The 25,910-nt window shown below is 33.3% G+C and overlaps 1 long non-coding RNA gene across 1 annotated transcript; it reads right to left on the reverse strand.

Annotated features, from left to right (window-relative positions):
* Window positions 1–1,721: 1,721 nt before the first annotated feature.
* Window positions 1,722–25,702, reverse strand: LOC127731782 (uncharacterized). Its single transcript, XR_007995780.1, has 4 exons — window positions 25,631–25,702; window positions 16,994–17,056; window positions 5,721–5,830; window positions 1,722–3,525 (listed from the first exon to the last, which is right to left on the reverse strand). It is a non-coding gene; the product is annotated as an uncharacterized LOC127731782 (long non-coding RNA).
* Between the last annotated feature and the right edge of the window lie 208 nt (window positions 25,703–25,910).

Below are 25,910 nucleotides of genomic sequence, written 5' to 3' on the forward strand. Positions count from 1 at the left end.
TCAAACTAAGTTTAATTTGGACCCTTTGGACCTCAATGTAGACCAATTTAAAAAACAGGACCCAAAATAAAAAACCTACTTACACGGTTAGATTTGGAATATCAAAGAACCCCAATAATTCAATTTTAGATGAAATCAAACAAAGTTTAATTTTGGACCCTTTTGACCTCAATATGAACCAATTAGATAACGGGGTCCACAAATAAAAAATCTAAATACATGGTTAGATTCAGCATATCAAAGAACCCCATATATTCAATTTTTGTTGAAATCAAACAAAGTTTAATTTTGGACCCCAATTTGGACCAACTTGAAAACTGGGCCAAAAATCAAAAATCTAAATACATGTTTAGATTCAGCATATCAAAGAACCTCATATATTCAATTTTTGCTAAAATCAAACAAAGTTTAATTTTGGACCATTTGGACATTAATGTAGACCAATTTGAAAACTGGACCCAAAATTAAAAATCTAAATACACTGTTAGATTCGGCATAACAAATAAATAAATGTGATCAAAGATTTTACAAATCTAGTGCGCCATACTGTGCAATTAAAGATTACTTCTTGAAATTTTTCAATATTTGAAATTTGAAAAAAAAATAATATTTGAAGAATAATTCTTTTTAATTTCTGAAATCTGAAATGAGAAAAAATTGGCCCCCCACAATTTCTTTTCATCCCCCCCCCCTTTTTCCCCCAAAAAAATTCTTTCCCTCAAGATATGGTCATAATCTCAATTCAAATTTCCAATGGAGTTGGCAACCATAATTACCCATTTAAATTTACCATAGTGCTAACTTAATCTATTTTATAATAGAATTAATAAAAATATAGTGTCAAATCTTTCATATGGATTTTTTTGTAAAAAAAAAAGATGAAAACATTTGCAGTTATTTTTACTGGTCTTCCTTTATAAATATGCATTTCTTTAAACATAATTTAAAAGCAGTGTAAGGGAAGTAACCAAAACGTTGTATTTGGATTACCTCCCTTACACTGTTTTAGATTATCTTTATTGTTCATTAACCATTACTTTATACATAATTTAAAAGCAGTGTAAGGGAGATAATTTCAATGATGTATTTGATTTATCTCCCTTACACTGCTTTAAATTATGTTTTGTACTAAAGTATTTGTCCATTAACCAGGACAACCTTGTTTTTCCCCCTTTTTTGCCCCTAATTCCTAAACGGTTTGAGCCATAACCCCCCAAAGCAAATCCTAACCATCCCTTTGTGGTATGGAAACTTGTAGTATAATTTCAGAGAGATCCATACACCGTTCCACAGTTATTGTCTGGAAACTAGACAATGCTCATTTTTGGCCCCTTTTTGGCCCCTGATTCCTTAACTGTTGGTACCATAACCCCCAAAATCAATCCCAACCTTCCTTTTGTGGTATTTAACCTTATGGTCAAATTTCAAAAAGATCCATTCACTTAAACTAAAGTTAGAGTGCGAAAACCAATATGTATTCGGACGACGACGCCGGACGACGACGACGCCAACGTCATACCAATATACGACCACAAAATTTTTTTGCGGTCGTATAAAAACTTAACACCCAACAAATCTGTTTCTTATCATGTTAATTTTCATCTGCCTCAATTGGATAGTAGTCTGTTAATAAGCAAAATATGTTTTTTGTAAAAAAAAGAAAAGCAAACAGATTATAAAAGGTAAACATGAGTTAAGTCCTTTAAGGTAGATTGGGGGTCTAAAAGCCATAAATATATATATATATTTTTATCAGCTATAGTTAGAGGAGGGGATAAGGTGTCTGCGCAATGCTAGGCGGTGTTGTCGTAGAAGTTAGAAATAAAAAGTACAGGTTCCAGCCCCTATCCGGGAGGAAGTAAAGAAAAGGATCTACTCTAACATCGTTAGGTTGATTTTCTAGGCACTTTATATATATATATATATGTTCTCTTCTTATCTAGCTACATAACACATGAGGTAAATTCCTTTATATAAGTTAATTATCTGAGTTATCTCCCCTTCTGTATCCAAGTTGATGAAAACATTCTGTATTTGTAAAAACAGTGAAAATAAAATACACACATTTTTCTTCATCTAAAAGTAAGGTCTAACGTAACAAACGAATTGCATATTTCATTAAAGAATTAGACCAATTGCTTCATGCTATTTAGGAGATAACTGTTTTGTATTTTAAGCTCCAACGGCATCAAATCACCAATTGATGCCGTCGGAGCTTCAAATACATTTATTGATATCTCCATTCTAATGAAACTGACAGAAAACAAATCAAATCATACATCTAAAATCTTTCAAACGTCGTCTGTGCTTGCGCGTACGTTTTCATAGCATCAATTGTGAATTGATGCCATGAAAATTGGTGACATTATCCAATCAAAATGAACGTTACAAACGATATTGCATTAGAATTTACAATCTAAGAAATGAGAAGACACCTGATCTACCTTAATAAATATACAATAATTAGCAACAAATTCATGGTATAAAATAGATTTGAATTTTGCATTTTTGCATTTCTGTTAGATGAGTAATTGAATGCAATCTGAAATTCAATTTTTGGGGATTGATACTACTGTAGAAGGTTATTCATAATTCTTCCAAGATTTTAAAATAAATCTAATAGACAACTTTCGAGTTCGTTGCATTTCAGCCAAAAACTTTGGTTTTAGAGAACATCATTTGTGCGTTTAGGGGCGTCATCTCTTCCGTTCCTATGTTGAGCGATTGGTTGAAAAAATGATAATGCTATATTGAACGAATTATTCGGCACTGCTGTCATTAGGGAATTGTGATTAAGTACTTACGGAACAAATATAATTTCTATTTTATCCAGCATAATGACAATCACAAAGACGCTTAATGAACTTTAATCGAGCAGGGATACAGGCGATCCCCTCTATCTGGTAAATGACGTCACAAAGGCGCACAAAACTGACGAATTTTTTCCTGTGAAGGACATTCCTCGAAAGTGGTCTATTGGTTTAGGGAATATGCAAGGAAAACAATTTAATAGGGCACCTACATGATGACCTTCACTGAATTTGAAAAAGATCATTTTTACTGAAACTGCCTTTATAATAAATAGTCATCATAACCACCTGAATTTACAGGAAATTTGTCACCAAATGTTTATTCCAAATCTTAAATTTGATAACCATTCCTTAAAAAAACTAATACAAAATAACAACTTACCAAAAAAGTGGGACCACTAGTTATGTCTAAAACAGGGTCAAAGTTCACATCTAAATAATCAACTAATTAATACAGATTAGTTTAATCCATAAATCTGTTAATCCATGCAGAGATTATCCTATATACAAGGGTCTGGATGGGTGTCCTCCATTTCTGTATTCTTTAATTTTATTTGCCATTTTTCTCTATTCTTTATATTTTGGCACCTCATTACTCTCTCTTCTTTTTTTTTACCCATTTTTCTCTATTCTTTATTATTTTTAGCCATTTTTCTCTATTCTGTAAACCCAATCCACACCCTCATAAAACCCTTTTTGTACCCTAGTAAAATTCCTGAAACAAAAAATGAAATATTACAAAATGGTGATTCTTCAGTCATGGACTTGAGCAGTCAGTTTTCCAAGGGTTAGTGGTCAGTAAAAGTCGGGACTTGAGCAGTCAGTTTTTACTAGGGCCAGTGGTCAGTAAAAGTCAGGATTGTCTTAAGGCTTATGCAATATTTTGTATCGAAGTTTTAAGTTTATAAAATAAGGTTAATTTGTTAAAAAGTTATTGATGTTTCAGAGTTAAGTACAGTTTAATTAAAAACTATGTACAACTGATCAATAATTCGGTACCAACATCCAGTGGCAAGTATTACATATACAATTTCCCTGCTTTACACAAGAAACATGCTGAGAATAAGGCTTATCAGTTTATAAAGGGGTAAGGATTCTGAAACACACATATCGTTTGCTTGACCTTTAAGCTGATCAGTTTATAAAGAGGTAATGATTCTGAAACATACACATCTTTTGCTTGACCTTTAGGCTTATCAGTTTATAAAGGGGTAAGGATTCTGAAACACACACATCTTTTGCTTGACCTTTAGGCTGATCAGTTTATAAAGAGGTTATGATTCTGAAACACACACATCTTTTGCTTGACCATTAGGCTGATCAGTTTATAAAGGGGTAATGATTCTGAAACACACATATCTTTTGCCTGACCTTTAGGCTTATCAGTTTATAAAGAGGTAATGATTCTGAAACACACATATCTTTTGCCTGACCTTTAGGCTTATCAGTTTATAAAGAGGTAATGATTCTGAAACACACATATCTTTTGCCTGACCTTTAGGCTTATCAGTTTATAAAGGGGTAAGGACTCTGAAACACACATATCGTTTGCTTGACCTTTAGGCTTATCAGTTAAGGGGTTCAGTTTATAAAGGGGTAAGGATCCTAAAACACGCATATCTTCTCCTTTTATCAATAAGTAAGTATTCTAAACACATATATCTTTTGCTTGGCCTTTTCAATTCATTTAGGGGTAAGTAGAAGTACACAAGTTTAAAGAACGAAAGCCCGACCTTTAAAGACTTTTTAAAAGGATGAATTATATATCAAATTTCATATTCTTTTACAAATTCTAAATAAATATTCAAATGAATATTTATAACAAAGTTTATACTTTCCAATAACTTTTGCAGTTTTTTTTATTACATATCATTTTCTAAAGAATTTAAACCTCCCGATTGCTATACACATAACATTTAATCCCTTTTTTATCGACCATTGCTTATCAAATTAATTCCACGTTACGATTCTTGTCTTTAAAATACAAGACGAAGACAAACATGCAAAAAGTTGTCTAAACTTGTTTAAATTACAGATTCAATATTTGATAAATGGTCTCTTGAAAATGTTCTGGTCATAGGAAAAAAATCAATTTTGATTATGAATACAAACTACCTTGTATATAAATTATTCAGATTTAAAGTAGAACATGTGTTTGATAAAATGTTGGTGACTTTAACAGACCACTGCCCTGGCGGTATGAAATTTCAAGTGGCGGATCAGGCAGCTTCAGTAGAGGGTGTAAGCCCCCCACCTCCCCCCAATTCATTGGATAATATATCATTTTTAGCAAAAAATTGTCCAAACTTTTTATTTACACACTCACCTTGGCAAAATAAATTCATTTTTACAGAATTAAACCCCTTTCAAAAATCCTGATCCGTTAAAATGAAATAAGACTTAATTGAAATTGTTCTTTCTTTTTATAGAAATTCTTCAGTACTATAACAGTTAAGATAATAAAATTTACTTTTGAAATCTAAAAATAAAATCTATAAACATGGAAATGAACTAGCAGACAAGTGTTTATTAATACATGTTATTATTTTAAACATATATATTAAAAAATAACAAAAACATAATATAAAACTTGTAAAAGTTGTGTCTCCCCTGCTTTTACTGCTGTCAAGTGTTAGTGAAAATTTGATTGTCAAATATTAAGTTTATTTATTAGTAAAATGCAGAGAATCAAAAAAAAAAAAAAATGCTCCGGATCATTTGATATACAAACAAGTTTGATAAAATTCAATGAAGGTTTGAAAAAGTCAATGAGGTCTAAAAAAAAAATTCAAATTTGAACTATTTATAGATATATTAAATGATTGATTTTTTTCTTTCTTAATGTCCAGTAGCAAATATTTCATATATATTCAGAACAATTAAATTAAAAGTTAACAAAATCATTGTTACCTCCTAATCATGTATAACTTTCCTGCTTCTGAGTCCTTGGTTAAATCCGCTCTTTAAACATGGTAAATACTCCCTGTGACTAACTCCGCTCCGTAAATACTCCCCGGGACCTGAAATTTAAACTTATCATTTAATTTCACTTCCTCTGATGTAGAAACTTGTTTAAAGAAAACAAGCTACTGCAAGCAAGGACTGAATCCCGCCTTCTTAGTTACTTCTTAATTGACAAATATGCATTTACAATTGTCAATAACAAAAAAAGGTATGTTGACATAATCCTAAAGACACATATTAAATACTGACAGATTTCTTTAACCTATACAAATCTGGTTACTCAATAGGCATGTTATATTTATTTAAATACACATCACTTTTGAGGGATGTTATATATTGAAATACACATCACTTTTGAGGGATGTTATATATTGAAATACACCTCTCTTTTGAGGGATGTTATATATTGAAATACACCTCTCTTTTGAGGGATGTTATATATTGAAATACACATGACTTTTGAGGGATGTTATATATTGAAATACACATCACTTTTGAGGGATGTTATATATTGAAATACACATCACTTTTGAGGGATGTTATATATTGAAATACACATCTCTTTTGAGGGATGTTATATATTGAAATACACATCTCTTTTGAGGGATGTTATATATTGAAATACACATCTCTTTTGAGGGATGTTATATATTGAAATACACATCACTTTTGAGGGATGTTATATATTGAAATACACATCACTTTTGAGGGATGTTATATATAGAAATACACATCACTTTTGAGGGATGTTATATATTGAAATACACATCTCTTTTGAGGGATGTTATATATTGAAATACACATCACTTTTGAGGGATGTTTTATATATAGAAATACACATCTCTTTGGATCAAACACTTTCAATTAATATCCACAAAATATAAACTTTTGGAGAAAAATAATTTCTTCCATTTCAATCTAATTTCGACTTTAGAAATTAATTATAACTGCTATAATGTTTGCATTATGGCATAAGACACCCATCATGAAAAGATTTCATACAGTTTAAACTTTCATCAATATACAAAGCCATTATATAAGATATGAACATACCATTCATTCTGTATATTTATATAACAACATAGTCATTCTTCTCAATTTTTATAACCTCATTATTAAAGAAATTAAAAAGATTATTTAATATAACACAGGTACATATATATATATATATAGCAAGTTTCATTTGTTTAATAGGCTCCATAGATTTCACCTGGTGTATTTATTATTATTTATGTGGAAGTCATTTCCAAAGTCGTCGGACATTGGGCAAAGTCCAGTAAAAATTGGTTTGGTCCAGTTAAGTGATATGCATTACTGGACCAAATCATATGTGTAAATGTCTGTAAAAAAGAGTCCGGTCCAGTTAAGAAGAAAGGTTTACTGGACCAAATGTCCAGTTGAAATCTCAAAGCCTTGGGAACCACTGAATTTTATGTGCTACCAATTTTCATGGATTTCATTGGTAAAGGTAAACTACACAACAATGGAAATTAAGAAATTTTTATGTAGGGGGGAGGGGTTGGAAGGCAGTTTGTTGCAGCTACCCCCCCCCCCCCCCCCCCCCCCCACACACACACACACATTTTTTTTCTGAAATAGCCCTCATACATCTTGTTTGCACATAAGCATCTTTTTATTTCTAGTATTCAACCTGAGCAGCAGTGTATATAACCTGTGTTAACTCTGTATATAACCTGTGTTAACTCTTTATATAACCTGTGTTAACTCTGTATATATAACTTGTATTAACTCTGTATATAACCTGTGTTAACTCTGTATATACCTGTGTTAACTCTGTATATAACCTGTGTTAACTCTGTATATAACCTGTGTTAACTCTCTATATATAACCTGTGTTAACTCTGTATATAACCTGTTTAAACTTTGTATATATAACCTGTGTTAACTCTGTATATATAACCTGTGTCTACTATGAACACAACCCTCAGTCTGAAAGAGACAGATTAAAAGACCTCTAAACATGTCATGTCACCTGTAAAAATAAACAACTGCCTACTATGAACGTAACCCTTAGTCTGAAAGAGACAGATTAAAAGACCTCTGAACATGTCCTGTCACCTGTAAAAATCAAACAACTGCCTACTATGAACAAAACCCTCAGTAGACAGATTAATAGACCTCTGAACATGTCCTGTCACCTGTAATAAAGAGCTGCGCCATGAGCGCATGATACGACCGTCGCTTTTTCCAAGAAAAATGTTCCATAACTCCTCAATGTCAAATCAGAAATTTATAAAAAAAACTAAAGACTAATAGAATTCTAACAAATCACATCACCTGTGAAAACCATACACCCGTCTACTATGAAAAAAATGTTCAGTCCTTAAGATACGGTTTTCACTGTGTATGTATCATAAAGTATAATAGACCTCTAAACAAGTCCTGTCAAAGTCCAATAAACCCATCACTGAAGACATATTGATTGTTTATAATCATTTTAGGAACATTCAGAATAATCATCAAGATAATATAAAACCAATGAACAAAAACCATCCATGTATAATACACTGTGAAAAATCTGATCCCAAAACTAGGCACATTTATAGAGTACTATTATTTCTTTGTATTCATTCCCGGTCAATTAACCGTGTATTTATATAAAGGAGTTTGTTTTATCAAGTTTAAATGCCAAATTATTAAACTGATGGTTCTATTGAATAATAATACTACCAAATTTATAATAGAATCCGTCCCATACATCTTCTCTTTACTGACGGTAACCCAAGCAGAACAAATTATCGCTTCTTCAATGAACGACAGTACAATATAATACACTGTACCGATATCAGGTCAAAAGAAACCACAAGAATTCTCATTGTATAATACATTTAGTCAAATATAACAAGTCGACTTTGACAGGATTATATCATGTATTCGAGAACAGTACCCCACGAAAGTTTACCATATTTTCATTGGGTAGAAATTCTTGAACTGAGAAATAATTTCTTTGCTCAATTCTGCATAAATGTGAACTCAGCAGTTGCTTATATTTCCAAGCACATTCATCCCTGTTACAGTTATAGACTTTAAGTGCCAGTCTTTGTAAGAATCAGGAAATTTTGAAAAAAATCAAAACATGGCCGAAAAAAACCCACCAACCTAAACATCCTATTTTGAAGTTACCCTCATCTTGAGTTAGAAATGGTAGGTCTTTTGTTTCCTTGTGTCTGGTAATTTGAGAAATTTCTAGATAAATTTTGGTTAGAATGATAGCAAATAATTGAGTTAGCTCCCCTTAATTGTTAATTTATAATGCATTTCAACCAAATTATATCTTGAATTACCAGAACAGGAAAAGGAAACAAAAGTTATATTCGTACACCATTATACATTTTGAACATAAATTAATGTAAAGCTGAGTGGGTTTTTGTTTATCATGTTTTCACCACTGCCTGATCCTTAGGCAGATTGGCACTTAAACTTACAAATTACAATATATTATCAAGACAGACAATTCAAACATCTAAATGCTATTTACAATATACAAAAAACATACATGACAAAAAACTAATAGAAGCAATATTGTGGATTCATCTATTTGCATGGGTAAATGTGCTTTCGTTGATATTAGATTTCGTGGTTTTGCCACAAAGTCTGCATACAAGCCCATGAAAATATGCACGTCATAGAATATCAAAACTTGTGTTTCACCAAAACCCAGGAAATCGACACGGTGAAATTTGGTATCACACTAATGAATCCAAAGTACTAGCAATAAAAGACAGATTTCTAAATTGAAAAAGAAATGGAAAAGGCCACTACAACAAATAACTGTATCTAATGGAAAATGGAAAAGGCCAACACAACAAATAACTGTGTTTAATGGAAAAGGCCACTACAACAAATAACTGTGTTTAATGGAAAAGGCCACTACAACAAATAACTGTGTTTAATGGAAAAGGCCACTACAACAAATAACTGTGTTAAATGGAAAAGGCCACCACAACAAATAACTGTGTTTGATGGAAAAGGCCACTACAACAAATAACTGTGTTAAATGAATCTGCACCAAGGCAATACAATGGAATATTGTTCTTTGGACTAATAGTCTGCACCATAAGCCATTTTTAAAATGAGAAAAACAAACACATATTTCTGAAACAAGAGACAGACATGTGATACATAGAGACACCATTCATAGAGACAAGATACAGACATGTGATACATAGAGACACCATTCAAAGAGACAAAATATGGAGACACCGTTCATAGAGATCAGAGACAAACAAACAAGATACAGACATGTGATACATAGAGACACCATTCATAGAGACAAAATACAGAGACACCGTTCATAGAGATCAGAGACAAACAAACAAGATACAGACATGTGATACATAGAGACACCATTCATAGAGACAAAATACAGAGACACCGTTCATAGAGATCAGAAACAAACAAACAAGATACAGACATGTGATACATAGAGACACCATTCATAGAGACAAAATACGGAGACACCGTTCATAGAGATCAGAGACAAACAAACAAGATTAGACACTGGATTACTAATGATACACTAACAAGGTATAAAGGCCGGGACAAGTGCAATACAAATATAATATACTGCATTGCTCAAATCACAACCTTCACACCATGCTTATCTGAGAAATTGTCAGACATGAAACAATGAGCTGGGTACAACAGTTGGTTAATTAATGCCCCTATGGTACAACAGTTGGTTGATCAATGCCCCTATGGTGTAAGTATTCAGTTCTCACACTAGAGAATTGTCCAACAGGAAACAGTGAGCTGAGTACAACAGTTGGTTTATCAATGCCCCTATGGTGTAAGTATTCAGTTCTCACTCTAGAGAAATTGTCAGAGGTGAAACAATGAGTTGAGTACAACATTTGGTTAATCAATGCTCCTATGGTGTAAGTATTCAGTTCTCACGCTATAGAAATTGTCAGACATGAAACAATGAGTTGAGTACAACATTTGGTAAATCAGTGCCCCTGTGGTGTAAGTATTCAGTTCTCACACTAGAGAAATTGCCAAACAGGAAACAATGAGCAAGCAAAGTTTGACAAGGGGTTTATTGATGTACCAATATATAGTGTAAGTAAAATACCAAAATACCAATGATTTTTATCTATTCTTAATCTTTTGCTTATGATTCTCTATTCTGTTAACCCATCCAGACCCTCGTGTATTTACCTCAATATTTGTCAACGTAGTAAGGAAGGAATTTTACACAAATCACATTTATCAATGAATGACTATCTGCATAAATTTGAGTATCAGCTTTCTGAAACGGTGTTTAGTTCATTCTAACATTTAATGGGTTACAGCAGCGTGTGAAGATAGGTTTGTATTTCACCCATAGACAAATCACCTTGTAGTGTCTTTCATCAGTCTTTTGTCTGGACCTACATACATTTCTTTTCATCTGCCTTTTGTCTAAACCTACATCTACATACATTTCTTTTCATCAGTCTCTTGTCTGGACCTACATACATTTCTTTTCATCAGCCTTTTGTCTGGACCTACATCTACATACATTTCTTTTCATCAGTCTTTTGTCTGGACCTACATCTACATACATTTCTTTTCATCAGTCTTTTGTCTGGACCTACATCTACAAAACATTTCTTTTCATCTGTCTTTTGTCTGGACCTACATCTACATACATTTCTTTTCATCAGTCTTTTGTCTGGACCTACATCTACATACATTTCTTTTCATCAGTCTTTTGTCTGGACCTACATCTACATACATTTTTTTTCATCAGTCTTTTGTCTGGACCTACATCTACAAAACATTTCTTTTTATGTCTTTTGTCTGGACCTACATCTACATACATTTCTTTTCATCTGCCTTTTGTCCAGAGCTACATTTACATAAGCTACACATGTACCTTTCATTAGACTTGTATTCCAAACAATTCCCAAGGAAGTTTCTTCATGTTCTTACTGAGACTTTTTATTCCAAATTATTTACAGACCAGATGATATAAATCTTTACAAATGAAAACAGCCAGATTTAAACCCATTCAGCTACTAGATATAATATGCACATAATACATAATTATTCATATATACATGTTTTATAAAAGAATACATACAAGTCAAGGTTTTTTTTTAATTTAAAACATATTCTGAAATCAACAATTAGCAGCATGCATTGTCATGCTTGAAATGCATATCCAACTTGTATTTTAGAAATCAGTTAGGGCTATTCCAAAAATAAATGGGGAATGTGTCCCATGGACACAGATGATGCCCCCGCTTGCATATCATATAGTTATAAAGGGACATAACTAAAGAAAGGTAAAAGTGACACTACCCAAATTTGTACTTAATCTGAGTTTTGTGGTAATGAAAGAACCTTAGTGAGCGCGCTCACATACCCCACGTCCCCACATTGTCATTGGAGAAATAAAATAAGTGTAAGAAAAAAAAAAAAATTGTATCAGAAAAAAAAAATTGAATCATAATTTCCTGTCAATATGCACATCTACATAGTATGTCCTTATTATCTACACAGTTTCATGAAATTCTGTTGTGTGGTTTGAAAGGAGTTGCGATGACAAAAGGTTGCAGTAGTATATTGGGCAAATAAGTTCAAAGGGGCGTAACTCCTGGAAAAAAAATTGAATCGTAATTTCCTGTCAATATGCACATCTACGTAGTATGTCCTTATTATCTGAAAAGGTTTCATGAAATTCTGTTGTGTGGTTTGAGAGGAGTTGTGATGACAAAAGGTTGCAGTAGTATATTGGGCAAATAAGTTCAAAGGGGCGTAACTCCTGGAAAAAAAATTGAATCTTAATTTCCTGTCGATATGCACATCTACGTAGTATGTCCTTATTATCTGAAAAGGTTTCATGAAATTCTGTAGTGTGGTTTGAGAGGAGTTCGATAACAAACTGTTGCAGTAGTACATTAAAGTAAATAAGTTCAAAGGGGCCTAACTCTTAGAAAAAGAATTGAATCCTAATTTCCTGTCGATATGCACAACTACATAGTATGTCCTTTCGTGAAATTCTGTTGTGTGGTTTGAGAGGAGTTGCAATGACAAGAAACAGGACTGACGGACTAACGGACGGACAGACGAGTCAAAAACATTATACCCTCCGCAACTCGTTGCGTGGGGTATAGTAAGCATTGTGTATAAGTTTCATAACATTTGGTTAACCCTTTCACCGATGAGTCCCGGATGAAAGTGTAAACATGGCGCTTCCGTTTGTTGAAAACCGTGTCAAAATCAGAGGAAATTTACGGAATTTACGAGAATTTAAAATGAGGGAACATTTTTTTTTGAAAGAATATGGAAGAATTGAAGCCAAACTAGTATACTTTTTTGACATAAAATGTTGTTTTATGTACAAAACACTTGGAATGGACATCGTTCAGTGTAAGGAATTTGTACAGCCTCATTAAATTTTTCAAAATTTTGCTGTTTTGGGTTAAAAAAATTACGATTTTGGGTCAAAAAGTAGAATTTTGAGAATTTCACCTAGATAATGCCGAAAATTTGAAAATCTGAATATTTTATGAAGAAAAATTATCAAAACATGAACAAAACTGTGAACATGGTGTTAGTGAATGAAATAAAGACACAAATAACTACAGACAAGTTTTTATTGACATTTATTATGAAGATCTCCCACTTGAGTAATAGTAGCCAGGGAAGCCATCGTCTCAGAGTAGCTTCTGTCTGGGCAGCTATCGGTGAAAGGGTTAAGGCAAACTTAAGTTAGAGAACAGAAACAAAAAAATTCAGCAATTTTTTCGTTTGTAAAGGGGCATAACTCTATTACGGTTAATGTGACACCACCAAAATTCAAACTTGATCTGTGTTTTGTGGTAATACGAATTGTGTATAAGTTTCATAACATTTGGTTGAGGCAAACTAAAGTTTGAGAACGGAAACCAACTTTGGGACGTAGGGACATATGTACGGACAAGGGTAAAACTTAATGCCCCCTATGCTACGACAGGGGCATAAAAATGTGTCTCTAGAGGGCATAACACCAGGATATAAGGGATACCACCAACACATCAAAATTAACATGCAATATTTGTTTTACATAGACATTTTTTTTAAATTTTATCCCCTACCAACATAACAATTATTCAATGGCATTCTGCCTCCTAGTGACACTTTTTTATGGAATAGTCCATAGTACATGTAGTAGATGTCTGACGAATCCCTCAAGCATAACCAAAGATGGACATGCTAACCAACAAGGTGACTCATAACCTAAAATGGACATGCCAACCATCAAGGTGATTCGTAACCAAAGATGGACATGCCAACCATCAAGGTGATTCATATCCAAAGATGGACATGCCAACCAACAAGGTGACTCATATCTAAAGATGGACATGCCAACCATAAAGGTGATTCATAACCAAAGATGGACATGCCAACCATCAAGGTGATTCATATCCAAAGATGGACATGCCAACCAACAAGGTGACTCATATCCAAAGATGGACATGCCAACCATCAAGGTGATTCATAACCAAAGATGGACATGCCAACCATCAAGGTGATTCATAACCAAAGATGGACATGTCAACCATCAAGGTGATTCATAACCAAAGATGGACATGCCAACCAACAAGGTGATTCACAACCAAAGATGAACATGCCAACCATCAATGTGATTCATAACCAAAGATGGACATGGGAACCATCAAGGTGGTTCATAACCAAAGATGGACATGCCAACCAACAAGCTGCTTCATAACCAAGATAGACAAGTGAACCATCAAGGTGATTCATAACCAAAGATGGACATGCGAACCATCAAGGTGATTCATAACCAATGATGGACATGCGAACCATCAAGGTTATTCATAACCAAAGATAGACATGCGAACAATCAAGGTGATTCATAACCAAAGATGGACGTGCGAACAATCAAGGTGATTCATAACCCATAGAATTGTTTGCAGGGGGTATAAAGATTCACTGTTTAAACAAGAATGTGTCCATATTAAATGGATGCCCCACTCACACTATCATTTTCTATATTCAGTGGACCGTGAAGTTGATGTCAAAACTCTAATTTGGCATTAAAATTAAAAAGATCATATATATATCATAGGGAACATGTGTACTAAGTTTCAAGTTGATTGGACTTCAACTTCATCAAAAACTACCTTGACTAAAAAAACTTTAACCTGAAGCGGGACAGACGGAAATCGAACAGACCGAAAAACATAATGCCCCTCTAGCTATATTAGGTGGGGCATAAAATAGAATATTCAACACCAGTAAAGGTTAACTTAATAAGTTTCTGTTTGCATCCACTGTACGACACGCAGCAGTTAAGGACTGTTCTAAAATTTAACTCATGGTAAGGACAAGGTAGGCACATTTTTAGAGTAAATAAGACTATAATATAAAATGTTCATTTTACTTATAATTCTTACAAAATTCTAAGGTAAATACAACCAAACACATTTAATTAACATCCCCCCCCTCCTCCTCCCTCAACAATTAATTTTGGAACAGCTCTAACAACATGCTCACAAACAAATAGAAATAGAAAGGCGTAGCTTGTAACTTCAAGTAACCTATAAATATAACATGCAACTCATTTATGTCATAATTCAAAGACCACACATGTACATGTACACTCTTTGGAATTATTTTGATCTCAAAAGCTTTAAATATAGATTGGAATATGGCCACACAGCCAAAGTGGCAACATGTTTTGTACTCAAAAGTCTTGAACAAAAGGTTGACATTATTCCTGTAACAAAGTTAATCAAACAAGGGCACACGTGTCATCAATAGTTTACAAGTCAGGTAAACGAAAATTAGAATTTAAAAAAGTTTTACTGAATGAAAATCTCCAATAATTTGATTAAATACCTTTCCTAAGCTATTGTTTAAGATATTGATAGTGTCAAGAATTCAGAACAGTTATGTTGGTTACAGTTCTCAGGTTCAACTTGAAAATCAACATGCCTAAAGCCAGAGTTCTATAAATCATTTTATCAATGGTGGTCCTTGGAGAAAATCTGATGGTCCTCACTATCATTTCTATTGCAAAATACCAAAATAGTTTTGGTCCTTTGCAAAATGTTGGTGGTCAAAAACTTTGGACTATCACTTTTCAAGATCTCTGTTGAAGCTCAATTCTACGAAAATTCAAGTCATATTGTATAGATGATTAATTAAGCTATTTTACAAGCCTCAGCTGGTTGGACTGTGATTAAGCCTGAAGACTGGTTACAATGCAGAATCATGGTTTTATTACATCACAAACATAGGAATCATTCATTGTTTCTCATTAATAAATACTAAGGCTTGTAAAATTTCTACTACAGACCGAAAGAAACTATACAAAATTTTCCAAAAAATTAGTGTCAAGCTATGACTGCCAAAGTTTATCATGAAGACATGACAGTCATTTGATGTACATGTATCAAGCAAAATACTTGACATTTAATGCACATTTAAGAAAACAAACTCTCAGCTCAAAGGAGTTACCTATACATGTATCAATATTGGTAATTAAAAAAAACAAGAAAAAAAACGCACTTTAAATTTTCAGGTGTTCAAATTTGCTTTAAATAATTATTAAAGGTCCTGGAGCATTCAAATTCAAGTGAAAGCAAAAAAGTGCTATATAAAGCGTTAATATAAAGAACAGAAGGTCCTTAACTTAGAAAATCAATAATAAGAGTCCTCTCCCAGAACTGACAGGTTACAACCTTTGGCCCACTCAAATTTGGCCTTTTGCTTTCATTCTCCTTAACATTTGCTTGCTGGTCTTGCCTCTTGATGTTTGAAATATCCAATTTCCACTACAGTTTCCTATTTTTATACTTGTATTAGGGTTTTACAAAGCTAATGCTATTGTCTTTAGCAAGAATTCAGGATGATTTATGTTAATTGGTGGAGATATTCAATTAACAGTTATATGCAAGAAATTGTAGTTTTCACGCTTAGCCAAACCCACCAACATAACCAACCCAGGCCTGTAAACTTTTTTTTACAATTGGTCAATATTATCCATACAAAATTTTCCAAAAAAAAATGTGTATTAGGTCTCTGGCTGCAAGAGTTTACTGTAAAGACTTTAAATATATATGTCAAAATGAAATTTGAATATTACAGTTTCTTTTTTATTACAAGTCATGTCTTCTAAGCTAATTTTTTTCCCCATAAATGTTATATACAAGGTAACATTTTTTAATAGAAGCTTGGATATTTAAAAGCTTTGTACTTACCGTGTGTGATTAATTCCACTGTACGTCCCGTAAGTAACGGGGGAATACCTTGGTTGACCAGTCCTGTAATATATCATATAAACCCTATATCAACACACTGCAAAAACTTCCAATACTATTCTGACTTTTTATTTATACCTCAGAGGGGTTCAATCAAGGGTTCTATTGACTGTAACACTGTAAATGAGGAACAAATGGAGGGAATTCAATAAAAGTTCATGAAGTTTGAAAAGATAAGAAGATTAGTTGAATTTGTTTACCTGTCATTACCTGTACAAGGGTTTGATTGACCTTTAAGACTTTCTTAATGGCTGCTTTTTAACTGGTCCTTGTTCTTTTGGTCTCAAGTGGAGAGATGTCTCAATGGCAGTCATATCACATCTCCTTATATATATATATATACTCTCATAAGTATACACAAAAGTACATATAAAATTTCTATATTCCTTATTGATTATAACAACTCAACATTGACAAAACAATCGTTTAGGCCAAAAATAAAATTAGAATTGTTTGATCTTAAAATTGAAAATGGAAATGGGGAATGTGTCAAAGAGACAACAACCTGACCATACCTTGCCTACCTACCAACCTCAAAATTTTTTGAAGAGTTTTTTCCTGCTTTAACTTCCTTTTCGTGTCTTTAACATGTACTGCTAACTTATGTTGTTAGCCAAAAAAAAAAAAATTCCCTACCTACCTACCCAACCCTACAAGGCATGGGTAGGCAACATCAAACAAAGAATTTGTTAAGTGTGGCCCTAACACATATGGGGAAAAGGGGGGGGGGGGGGGGGGCATGGGAGGCACCTTATTTAAGACCAAAGGAAAATGCAATCATTAAACACAACTGTGCTAAAATTAACTTGCTTATAAGCTTGAATAGACCGTGTATTTTCATTTTACTGACTTTTGACCATGGAGTTTATAGTTTTATGACATGTTACCTTCTCTGTGGTAGGACATTTTGGTACTAGATCAAGTAAGAGCAAGTTTAACCAAGCTTTTACTCCGTGCAATTTGATGGAAGGGGGTCATTAGCTGTTTTACGTTTTCTATACATAACAAAATCATCGGTAAATAGTTCATTTCTCCAAATTGCACAGTTTGCAATTATATACTCCAGAGTCAAAAGTGGGTAATATGAAAATAAGTCTATTGTACATTTATTGAAGGAATGCCACAACACAACAATGTATCAATTGTATGTGACCTGCTGTTTTCAATAGGATATAAGTATATATAGGTGAATACAAATGATTTGATTAGAATAAGTAGTTATATATACTATATATAGGTAAATACAGGTATTAGATAACCTTATAACCCTAATCAAACTAGAATTACATAGTAATCATTACACATGATAACAGATACATAAAAACTAACACAAACTGATAGCGTCTGGTTTCCTGGGAGGGTAATCTCCCTTGAATCAATTGGAAAGTTCTGCTTTATCTCTCCACATGTGATAAGTGAAATGACGTTTAATTTTAACTGTTACCTAGAAGCTAGTACTACAATGAGTGGCCGTGATTGTAGTCGGGAAAGACTGGCAGCCAATCCGCAACCAGATAGGGCATGAAAATAAATGGTAAAATAAACCTACTGGAAATCTATGGTCTTGCGTCAAAATCTCCCGTGTTAAGATAGGCTATAGAAACACATTGATTTATCTTACATTAATTGCTTCAAGTTTAGACAACTTTTTAGTTTAATTTAAGAAATTCTTGAGTAAGCAATTTAGGCTTCAACATATTTTTAAAACTTTTTTTTGATGGGTCAAAGACTCAAATGGCAGAGTTGGATTATTTTATAATTAGGAGTCATTTAAATGGTAGTGACACTTTTATTTAATATACTTTAAGGAACATATTTTGGAATGCTATTTATATAATTAAAATGAAAGAAAAGATGATATCATAATCTTTTGATTTCTACAAATAAGCAAATCTCATTCATGTCATTGATATGTTTTGTCAGCCTCGATATATAATCAATGCAGTTAGGGAAATCTTTGCCTTGTTTATTTTCTCCAACTCAGGCCATGCAAAAATGATTGTTTGTTTCCCAATCCTGCCAGGTCTGTTTTTACCCTCCAGGTCAATACATTTTTTAAATATTTTTTTTTGGCAGATGAAAATAAAAGTTTTGCTTTGGTTTCTATTTACAATTTTCAATGATGCTTTTTAAAACTGTCTGATAATCTCTTTAAGTGTTTTAATATTTGCTAATTTCAAATGATGTGAGATTGTTTGTGGTATTTTCATGGCCTTTTTCAATCATAAAGTAGACGTAAATGATTCTAAAACCTAAAATGCTTCACGAGTGTTAAAATATGACAAAATTATAAAAAGTAACATAACTCCGGCAAAAAATAGTTTGCACTTCCCAAGATATTGCTTATAGAAGTCTTTAACATGAATTTCATAAAAATTCAACAAGAAAATGCAGGGTTCAACACTTATGCTAGTCCTGTCGCCCCAGGCTAGTTAAATACATGAAGGACTACTATAAGTAGTAAACATTGTCTACCTAAGTAGCAGTCTTTGAATTTAGCCACAAGTCCGATGCCAATGGCTTGCAAATTTTATTGGGGACTTGTAAATATTCTGTAGTGACTAGTCGGACTGGCTTGTGAAAAATTTGGACCTGGTGGGCTTGTATATATTGTCAAATCAAGTCGGACATGTATTTATATTTTGTCACTGTTCGCTTTCCTTAAAATCCAGTCATTTTTAACAGACCGGGGCTTAACCTGGTATCCTGGTGAACTGCTCCTTTAATTTCCTTATAACGAGGCTGCTTAAACCTATTGCTTTCGATATTGAAGATAAATATATTTTGTATCTGCTTCTATGAATGGTCAATATCTAAATGTTGACCACCATGGCATGATGGCGTTGTCTTTGAAGTATGTGAAAGGTGCCCAACTGGGAAAGCCAATTAAAAGACTGGCATCAACTGAAAAGACATATTTCAAAACGCAAACTACGATCAAGAGGTTAGAGAACGTAAATTTCTCGATGTTTGGACCAAGGACAGACTGTGGTTATATTTTGACGAAACAAACAAGGCCAATCTATTACTCAAGTTACTGATGAAATCACAAGTCAGCACGATGATGACTTATCTACTGATCAGGAAATAGCTGACTTAGTACTAGAACCAGAAACTCAATAAGAACCTACAGTAGTAAATATTTTCCAGTTGCTCATTTGTCAGTGTACATGTATTATCATTTAAATCACGTTTCATGTAAAATCATGAATGCACCAATTACCTGTATAAGAACTACATGTATATCAAAATAATTTTATTTCATAAAATATAAATATACATGTCCTACCATTCATAAATAAAAATAAATGGGGAATGTGTCCATGGGACACAGATGATGCACCCACTTGCATATTACGTTATAAAGGGACATAACTCCAGAACGGTAAAAAAGACGCTACCCAAACAAGTGAAACTGCGAGCTACTGCTCACTGATGATACCCCGGCCCAAATACATGTATTTCGGTAAACAGGAAAGTTGTTGATGAATCTGAAAACGTACACATGGTATAGCTGACTTATATAAACCCTGAAACCAAATTTCAGAAATCCTTGTATTGTAGTTCCTGAGAAAGATGCGACGAAAATATTCATGGGGCGGACAGACGAACAGACAGAGGTAAAACAGTATACCCCCTCTTTTTTAAAGCGGGGGTATATTTAGTACTAGATCTGACTTTTGTGGTAATAAGCATTGGGTTGAGGCAAACTAAGTTAGATAAATTGCTTTGCCGAGCGCAGCTGGATACGACCGCAGAGGTCCAATTCTGAACAGTTGGGCAAAAATGGACACAATATTCGCGCTTAATACAGGTCTGAATTTGGATTGTAATTAAATATTCGACACATAATAACTGAAGTCAAAGAACTTAGAATTGGTTATATGATTTGAATTTATATTCAATTTTTTGCTTTTGTGCAATACATATGCTGTTGCGAATTATACCCCCCCCCCCCCCCCCAAAAAAAATGTTTACCCCCTTTTTTTTGCTTTTGTGCAATACACTATGCTGTTGCGAATTAACCCCCCCACCGCAAAAAAAAAATATTTGAAGAAATTTTCTTTTTAATTTCTGAAATCTGAAATGAGAAAAAAAAATGTCCCCCCCCCCCCCCCCCCCCACAATTTTTTTTTTTCACCCCCTTTTTCCAAAAAAAAAAAAAATTTCCCTCAAGATATGGTCATTATCTCAATTCAAATTTCCAATGGAGTTTGCAACCATAATTACCCATTTAAATACATCATAAAAGTCTTAAAATAGAAAATGACATACATAATCATGTCTAAAATTAATATTCCTTAATCAACATTTTTAATAGTAACTTCTAAAAACAAATTGACAGCTAATTACCTCAAGACAATACATTTCTTTATACATAATTTAAAAGCAGTGTAAGGGAGGTAATCCAAACACAAAACATTGTACTTAAAAAGTTATTGTCCATTAACAAGGAAACCCTTGTTTTTCCCCTACTTCCTAAATAGTTTGAGCCATTACCCTCTAAAGAAAATCCTAACCATCCCTTTGTGGTATGGAAACTTGTGGTATAATTTCAGAGAGATCCATACACCGTTCCACAAGTTATTGTCTGGAAACTAGAAAAATGCTTATTTGGGCCCCTTTTTGGCCCCTAATTCATAAACTGTTAGGACCAGTGATTTTGCTAGCGCTCGTCATTTTCGTCATTTGCGAAACGGTTTTCAAAATGACGAAAGTATTCCAAATCAATTTCGTCACTTAAATTTGGAAAGAGTAAAAATATTTCGCATGAAAATACTATAATTCTACCTATCTTATTGTTTCTGACAAGTTTATGACCCTCAGCTAATTAACATTTACAACAGGTGTTATAAGTTGTGATTACAGATAATCCGCTTATCGCCATCGGATGGGTCAGTAATCCGTTAATTATTTATCAACATCATAATTGATCATCATAATTATTTTCCCCAGTAAAATCAGTCAGTCGGCATTTCAATTTCAATATTTCTCAAACGAGCCCAATTTGCAGTTCGTTGTAGTTTCGTCATTTGAGTTTTCCCTCGGACAGTGCGCATTTTAATTTCAATATTTCTCAAACGATCACAATTTGCAGTTCGCTAATCGTAGTTTCGTCAAATGAACGTATTTTCGTCATATTTGATATAACTTTTAATAAAAAACTTTCGACAATTTCGATTAAAAAGATGTTCTGTTTTCACGAGCCAAACAGGTGCTTCCTTTACGATGAAGTGCCACATCAGTCAAATCATGCAGTAACTGCCTAGTATGCCTAAGTCCTTCAAAGTCTGACAAAGATGTTTAGATAGTAATATACATCCTAGGTCCCTTGCTGCTACCCAAAATAAGGTTGATTTTCATCCCGCGCAAAAGTGACTAAAGCCCTCAAAATCCTAGCTTAAACCCTGGTTAGGACTATAACCCCCAAAATCAATCCCAACCCTCCTTTTGTTGTTATAAACCTTGTGTTTAAATTTCATAGATTTCTATTTACTTATACTAACAGTCAGGCAAGGTTGGGCAGAATTTACCACCCCCGGTATTTACCAGTGGTATTTACCGGTATTTACCGCCCCGGACAATACTCCCCAAATGGTCAATACTGGCAAATACTGGTCAATAGAAATTTTCATGCTTCTTTTGGCTGACTTATCTATCAATTCTAGTAAAAAATTGGTTGATGAGGGAAAACTTTATTCCTTTTGCATGATTCAATTTATAAAAATGAATGATATTGGTATGTTATTAATTATTAAAACATTAAAAATGACTAATTTAGTTCTTAGGGGTAATGATATTGCATACTTTTGGTATACATATAAAATTGAGCAGCTACATGTATATCAGTTATTCTAACATGTATAAATCAAGATATTTTTTTCTTGAAAAGGTTTAAATTTTACAGGTAAATAGAATTACAAGTGACTAGCAATATAGATTATCAGAACATTACCTATTATATGGCTAACAGGTGTCAAAAGTTTAATTACTATAACAACTGTCCCCTAATAAATGTTGACATAACAGGAAAAAAGTCATAAAAGTGATTTCTAAAGATTGTTTTAAACAATGAATTAATTCCTGACTATTCAACAGCATGATAAAAATGTTCTAAATGCAGGAAATGTTTTTTTTAATAAATATATAACATATATATACAAATGTATATAAAACAAATTTTTTAAATTTTTTAATTGCATCTTTCAAAATAAGTGTAAAGAAAATCAGATGTTATATAGTCTCTCTTAAGTGACTGACTTCATGGTGTTATAAATGACTATATCTGTTGTATGATTAAATTAATATTTGATTAATCTTCATTAAACCATGTTCATGAACTAATTAATTGTGACTTTTTGTCTTATTACAATGTAGTAAATAAGTGACTTTCTGCCTTGTGACTATATCTATCCATTTACCAAGTAATTGACCTGAGGTAGGGACTAGTTTTATAGTAAAGTCCTATCAAAATTTCAATTGACCAGTATTTGCCATTATTTCCCTGTATTTACCGCCGGCATGGTCAATACTAGTATTGACCGCTTTTTTGCCAACCTTGCAGTCAGGGGTACTACTTGTACAAGTAATCTTTACTTACTTGAAGAAGTAAAAAAAATATACTTACATGTACATGTATATAAGTTAATTATAATGTTTGAATAATCTCCCCTTAATTTTCTCAAAAATTCACTTGTATAAGTATTTTTTTTTTACAATCCCACAAAAGTTCTCAAGTTTTGAGATGTAAAAACATGCATTTTATGATTTTTCCCAGGTTAGCTCATAATTTTTTATTAGAGGTCAACTAGAGAACGGAAACTAAAAATTTTGCATTTTTTTCCCTTTATAAAGGGGCTTAACTCGAGAATTGGTTACAAAAATTCAAACTTGATCTTTATTTTGTGGTAATAAGCATTGTGTATGTTTCATAAAATTTAATTTCTCACATACTAAAATTCAGCTCAATATGTGAAGGCATTTGAAAAAAAAAGTCTGTATAACTGTTATTTTCAGGAAAATTTTCAAAAGTCCAAAGCCTATTGTTTCAGAACAAAATCAGCATAGCAGGACGAAACATAAAACACGATCTATTACTCATCATAAAAGACTCACTAAAAATCAGCTCAATATGTAAAAGCGTTTAGTAAAGATCTGTATAACTGTTGCTGTGGAATGAAGGAATAACAGATTAGGGTAAAACTATATGGCCCCGACTACTGAATGACGGGTAAAATTATATGGCATCGGCCATTTTTAGCATGGCTATAAAAAAAAGGCCTTCCAACCCCCATATTGTTTTTTCTTGGTATTAGGACGCTGTGCAGTATCTAAATAATATATCTATCTCTCTGCTGTGAAGCTGCAGGACCGTAGCTCTTAGATCCTTATATTTTTTGACAATTTGTGGACCAAAGAGCTGCGGATATGTTAAAATTGTCATAACCATAATCCTGCCCTCTTTACCCCAGAATGTGACCTACAGGATTAGACGTATCTCGGGTTTGTACTTAAATGAGCAACACGTTCTTGTGCCACGTGTGGAGCCAAATCTGCTTACCTTTCCGGGCACCTGCGATCACCCCCCGTTTTTTATGTGGTGTATTGTTGCTCAGTTTTCTATATTGTGTTTTGTATACTGTTGTTTGTCTTTTGGTCTTTTCATCTTTTTGCCATGATGTTCAGCTTATTTTCGAATTATGAGTTTGAATGTCCCTTTGGTATCTTTTGCCTCACTTTTCCAAGATGAGGGGCATGTATAAGCCTCACTGTGACTTCGAGATGAAGAACAGCAATTTAACTGTTCCTTTGTTTTTTGTGTTTTTTGCTGTGTATATACTAATTTTGTGTACTCAAAAGTTAAACCTGCTTGAACACCTTAGCCATAGATTGTGCTTTTCACTGCATGTTGGCTGAAATAACATTATAACACTTTGCCTAGTAGCAAGAGGGCAGCCACCCCTCTGCAAAATATTCTCCATAAAGTTCAAAACCGCAATTAGAACATTTTTTTAATTCGTAACCCAAGCCACTTATTGGAGATGGTCCTTAGACCTAGGAGTTAGTATGGAACTACTAAAACTTAAACGAGTACTTCACCCCTAAACCCTTTTTTGAATGTCTGGAGACGTTAAAGAATTGTTTAGTATCGTGTGAGAGATACTCGAGTCTCACTGAAAACACACTCATTTTGCCCTGCACAACATATTAAAATTTCCCGATAAAGTTGCTCTTTAGGAATGACCACATGGTGTCCATTGTTCTATTTTTCCTCTTAGGGAACATTGTATTCACAAGTACAATTACTGTACGTGTCCACAATATTTTTATACAAAAGTATTGCAAAGTTATTACTGATGTCTTATATACTTCACACACATGTACATCACTGTTATAGCTTTTTCAATGTGACGGTCATGTCGTTCCCAAAAATGTCGCATGCAACCCAATGTCACCTGTTGGAAAAAATGCAACATATCGGTAAAATTACAGATGCAATTAGACGGGAATCGTTGTATATTTGGAAGGTCTTGATAACTAACCTTGTTTTGATTGATAACATTTGCCTAAACTTACTTTTATTTAACTTATTTACTTTCCCGCGAACTTCTTCTGTGGTGATAATGGCGGCCTTGACATGTGCACTTCAATCCCACAATGCAAATTTGTTGTTGTTACCTGGTGAGGACCTTGGAGCGGGAAAAACAAATTATAAATTTTCCAATAGCTAAAAATTAGACATGATTGACAAAACTATTTGATTTTTGCTTAGTTAAAAAAGAATTCATATCTAAATATTCTCACTAAGAAAATCTGATAATAAAAGAGGGGGCAACATCTTTTCTGTTAAGGTGTT

This window comes from Mytilus californianus, unplaced genomic scaffold (assembly GCF_021869535.1).
Source record: "Mytilus californianus isolate M0D057914Y unplaced genomic scaffold, xbMytCali1.0.p SCAF_20, whole genome shotgun sequence".
Taxonomy (NCBI): Eukaryota; Metazoa; Mollusca; class Bivalvia; order Mytilida; family Mytilidae; genus Mytilus; species Mytilus californianus.